Raw genomic sequence first — 5,639 nt, forward strand, 5'->3', positions numbered from 1 at the left:
ATATTCTATATACCTTGTATTCTCTGTTGGCTTACTCGTGAGGAGTTTATTTCTCTGATTTGGAATTTTCAAGTAATTAGAAACTCCAACTCTAATCGTTTTCGTATTTTGAAGGGTTGAATTTTTAGAAACGTCAATTCACCCCCTCTAGGTGGCATCCTCAGTCCTTTCACAAGTGTTTCAGGTGTTTCATACGTATGTTGCAAGTGTTTTATCTGGATGTTGCATATATTTTACAATGACTACAAAAGTATTTCAACGGTTTTGGACGTATGTTTTTTTTTCGCGAACGTGCCCTTATGACACGTGCTTTAGTAGAAGAAGAGTTACAGTTAGTTACAACAATCCATGGTAATCCATAGATTACCGCAGAGCGAAGGAACCAATAGTTTCAGATGTATGTTGCAAAGTATTTTATCTAGATGTTGTAAAACTAGATCTGTTTTGTACATGTTGCAGTGAGACCCACTGCCGCAACCGCCTATTGCAGCTGTTGGGCCCGCGTGCATGCACATGGGTGTAGAGGGAGCGTGAGTGGCAGGCACGGGGACGGAGCGGGCGCAGATCGAGATGCGGCCCCCGCGTGGGCGCGCGGGCATGGGAAATGGAGTGACGCGGGGCCCATGTGAAGCAGGCGTAGGCGTGCGGACGGGCGTGACAGCATGGGATGCGGGCAGGCGCAGCAGACGTAGGCGTCCGAATGCTAGCCTCTATCCGGACGTCTGGATGCTAGCCTGACCCATACTTTTTTGTGCTATCTCTGAACATTTGGAATCTTGGGCATTTTCACCGTAGCTAGCAAGGACGTGGCCGTGATAACTTTAATCTCTGTTCAACCTCTCTCGGACTCTCGAAGGTGCTCGTAAAACCCCATTACCTATTTCTCTCAACATGCAAGATGTAACCTATAAAAGTTTTTTTCTTTGTGCAGAAGTCTGTGTTGACACTGCATTCCTAATTGATTTATTTTTCACGTTGTTGTTACCTGTTTAAAGCTCCTGTCTTAAAGTACTCCTGCATTGTTACGGGAGATTATTGCATCTAATCAGGAAGTGAGCTCGGCTGCTATGGCCATGTTCGTTTGTCTTATAATCTATATTTTTTTAGTTTATTTTTTCAGCTAAACAGTATTTTTTTTTCTCATAACAAATTAGCCGAAACAATATTTTAACTTATTTTTCTCAGCGAAACGAACAGGGCCATAAGTGTCACTCCAAATACTAGTACATATTATGGCTGTGTCATAATGTACACCGAGGCAGCACCTGGCACAAGAACAAAGAAGATGCCTGCTGAGAGAAAAGGGAAACCACGAATTGCAAGAACTATGTGAATTCCCTGCACGTTGCCGTGTGAATATAAAAGTAATTTTAATTGAGTTAAGAGGAATACGATGTAGAAAAATCAGACGTGATTTACATAAAACGACTTGTAATTTTTCTGCAATGAACTGTGGGCAGGGGTATAATTGAAGACAAAAAAAAACTCTATGAACTTCAAATGAATGCTGGACCGCGGGCATATATTTGTATCATGATTACTAATTGACTTAAATATGTTTACAAAAAATGATACATTAAAAGAGTTGCGTCAGTAGTCCAACGTGAATGAACTAAAGAAAAGGCAACATGCTGATCTCTGATCTTTAACTTCATAAAGAAAACATGGATAACTTAATAAAGTACTACTGTGGATCGCTAAAAGGCGTATACCTGTGGATCGCTAACTTCGTAAAAGAATATTAAAAGTTAATGTACATCAAACATATAAGAGAAGTTCTCGCTTCCAAAAAAAAAAGAACAAGTTCTCTCGTACTAAACCAAAGACGACCCTGTAGAGAGCGCACCCTGCATGCTCACATGACCGCCAGCTACCAGGGAAACATCAAACCAAACTATACCTGCCCTCCTGTGCACTGTGCTGGGCAGAAGCAAATCAGTCGACTTTCCCTTTCTCTCTCCCGTTTGGCTCCATTGGTTTGGAGACCTTTTTCTGCTGCATGCTGCGCTGCTCTTCGACTCCGACGCCACTGATGCGTCTGCCAGGGGTAAGCACCGAGCCGTGCATGCGGCAGGGGAAGGCACCCACTCGCCATGGCCGCGAAGCATGCATGATGCATGTACAGCACCATGGCCACGGGGATCGATGGAGGCAGCACCGCGGGAGGGCTCAGCTTCGAATATATCTTAGAAAAAATATTTTCATTTAATTCAAAAAAAATGATTTGATATGATTAATATATCTTAGAAAAATTATATTTTTTTTGCGGAATTAAATAAGAATAATTTTTATATGAAACGAGATCTACAACTTTTTAGTTTTGAGTTTTTTCATTTGAAGTCGTTAAGATGCTCAAAAAAATTAATAGCATATTTAAACTTAAGGGTATTTTCGTCTTTTCACACCTGCAGTTTGACGGCGTTAGAGCCCAAACTGACAGAAGTAGCATGAAGGACACGAAAAAGTTAAAGTAGTAACGCTGAAGACCACTAAATTTTTCTAAAGACGCGCAGAGCATTAGGATTTTTTTTTTTAATGACGCACGAGGAATTCTCTCTCGGTTAAAACCCACTCTACTCTCCTCCCACCAGAGAATTTGTGCTAACACGTGTCACGACCTGGTTTGCAAAAAGACCCTCCGATTTCTCAGAATCAACCCGCGGTCCACCTGCTCCATCCCACAGCCCTAGCCCGGTTTGCTTCATCCTCTCTCTCCTTTCTCTCCTCCCCAGCCGCCGCCGCCACCATCGCACCTCCGGCCCTGCCCTCTCCTCCCCGCGCAGCCTCCATACTACCGTTCATGGAAGCTGCGTGTCCTCTGCGGCATGGGGGAGCGCGTTGAGCAACGCGAGATCCGGTGGCGCAGATCGAACGGACCTCACCTACTCCCACGAATGGCATGGTCGATGGAAGAGGAGGCGCTAGCCCTTTCCCATGCAGCCTCCATGCCGGCAAGAGCGTCGTCATCGCTCGAGCAAGCGAAGCCGTGTGGCCTCGGCAGCATGGGGGAGCGCGTGGAGCCGCGTGAGATTCGGCAGCGCGTAGATCTGGCGGAACCGGTTGGCAAGTTCTAGGAGGCCTCCTATGATTCGATGTAAGCTTTCCTCCTCATATTTCTTGTGGCTGAATTGGAGGGGCTGGCCAGATCCCTGGTCGCTTCGTAGCGAGGATGCCTTATCTGTGCGGATCCCCACGTCGGCGTGTGGGTTCAGGTCAGTGAGGGGCGGGGCGTCCATCTGGAGCCGAAGGCATCCTCTGTCTTCCTGCTCTCCTGCGATGTTGGTGCTGCATAGGTGCATCCCCTCCCCCGTGCGTTGGTTCTGCTATCCGTAGTGAGGCTTGTTTCTGCCCATTTCCCTTTGCTGTCTCCAAGAGCCACAGAACAATTCAGTTCCATCCTGGAGCCCTGTGGATTTCTATGTGCATTGCGTTCTTCTAGGAGCATTGGTATTATTTATTGGCTGTAACGGTTCAAGATGTTTTTGCGCCTTGTATTGTTTACCGGGTGAGGCCATACTCTCTAGATTATTGTCGAGCATGTCCATCTAAGTCATTAGTAAGAAATGGGTCTGCAGTTTGCTTCATGAGAAGCTACTGTGTGTAGTTACTGATGATATATGTCTGCTAGCTATTTTTTGCTTTCATAATGCCACCTTTTATTCAGTGAAATATTATTGTAGTTTACTCTACTACTATGTTTAACAAGTTACATACTTACATTCCTCACTGATGATTGATAGGTTGTCTGCATGGTTGAGAGAACAAGATCACTATGAGTATCGGACAGGCAAATGGTAAGACTTACACTTGATCTAATTTGATGAATTTTAGTTCAGAGTGTATCTGAGTTCTGATCAGACAATATATGTACCTTCATCACCTATGTTACCCGAAAGATCATTTTTAAGGATGTTCAGTTATGACATGCTGTCTTTTTTTTTTCTAAATTTATTGTGATCACCTATATCGTTTTATATTTGTTCACAGATTTTGGTTCATATAGTCACTAAAAAATAATGTGATGAGCACAGTGATTAAAGGACTGCACACTCAGCATTGTATGCTTTGATTTTACATGATTAACCAAAGCAAGTCGTGACCTCAAATACTCTTATTTCAGTATCCCTTTCCATCCATTTAGATAAGTAGAGGTGACCACATCTTTTCCGCATGCCCATTGAATTTGTCAAAGATGGAAATGAATTCCTTATTTATTTATGCCTTCTGAATTCATGTGCATGTCCTGCTCTTACAGTTAAATACATCCATTTCCTGAAGTGGTCTTTAAGCAATTCTATACTATTTACACCAATGGCATTACATGATAATTGTCATTAGTGCTGTGGAGAGATGTTTGACATGATGCACTGGTCATATTATTTCCAACAACTGAAAAGTTTGCTTTTTAGAGCAGTATATTGCATTGCTGCATTGACTTGGGCATTGTAGCCAGTTTGGCGTGAACAAGTGATTTATCCAGGTTTTATATATATTCTTCCACAAGTGACACAATCCTTTGCACCAAGCATTTAACATAGTTTCTCCATTGATGTTTTTTTCCTAGGTCCTTATAGACGTGGATATCAACTTTTTGCTTATCCACTCCTTAAATCTGGTTGACACATTTTTGTCTGAACTAGAAGCCTGATTGCTTCTTAATCTTATTCTTGGTGAAGTTAAGGCATGCAGCACGAAGGAGAAATGAAAATTGTAAGCAGATAGACATTTTTGGTGATCAACCACTAAGACTTCGGATGAACACTATGTAATGTAATTGTCAAAATTCATTTTATGAGCACTTTAGAATAATTTCCAAGTGGGTGTTTGCACAACCAAGGAGCTCTAGATGATCTTGACGTTTTCCCAAGTCATTGATGCATGATGCCAGATGCAGGATTCATAGTTATTACATGTTTTAGGTGAATGTGGATTTCAGCCACATTTCCACGCGTGGTATCCTTGTGAACACAGTAAGAGCATGAAATAAATGCATTTGAATCCTGTAATCTTAATTGATACCAAGTATGGTGGCTAGCTTGATTTGTATACGTTGGCAATTTTTAAATGTTTGTGTTGAGGTTCCTGCTGTTTTGTATTAGCTCTGGTTCAGCGCTGTGCTTGAGCTACTTGTGCTTATTTTGAGATCTTAAATTCTTAATTTGCTATCGGATGGTTGGGCGCTCTGTACATAATTTGCTATGCTGATTTTAAATCTTGATAATGAAATAGGACGGATTTTATCTATATCAGTCCATTCATGTGTCCGTTTTTATATAAGGAAATATGACAAGCTCTTAACTATACCAGTTCATTCATGTGTCTGTTTTTAGATCTTAATGATATCATCTCCTTGGGCCTTTATGAGGTTATATATGTCTTTAACTCTTGATCGTGGTGGATATTAATATTTGTAATTAAAGTCATGGCAGGGCGCGCAAAGCACGCCTGATGTTCTAGTATATATGAATCTTGAGGAAAATCAAGAGACAGCTTCTCCTGTCCTTGGTTAGAACAATACGTGCTCCAACGGTTTCTGAAGGAGTCCAATAGCTATTGGCAGGTGATGACAGCTGGCCTACCCTGCTCGCTTATGCTGAAATTTGGTTTACGCTGATGTTTATGCTGAAATGTTGTAAGAG

At 42.2% G+C, this 5,639-nt stretch overlaps 1 long non-coding RNA gene across 1 annotated transcript; it reads left to right on the top strand.

Moving 5' to 3' along the window:
- Window positions 1–2,669: 2,669 nt before the first annotated feature.
- Window positions 2,670–5,414, top strand: LOC136500642 (uncharacterized). Its single transcript, XR_010770070.1, has 3 exons — window positions 2,670–3,094; window positions 3,741–3,794; window positions 4,565–5,414. It is a non-coding gene; the product is annotated as an uncharacterized lncRNA (long non-coding RNA).
- The last annotated feature ends 225 nt before the right edge of the window (window positions 5,415–5,639 follow it).

The sequence above is a fragment of the Miscanthus floridulus genome, chromosome 13 (assembly GCF_019320115.1).
Source record: "Miscanthus floridulus cultivar M001 chromosome 13, ASM1932011v1, whole genome shotgun sequence".
In the NCBI taxonomy this organism is placed as follows: domain Eukaryota; kingdom Viridiplantae; phylum Streptophyta; class Magnoliopsida; order Poales; family Poaceae; genus Miscanthus; species Miscanthus floridulus.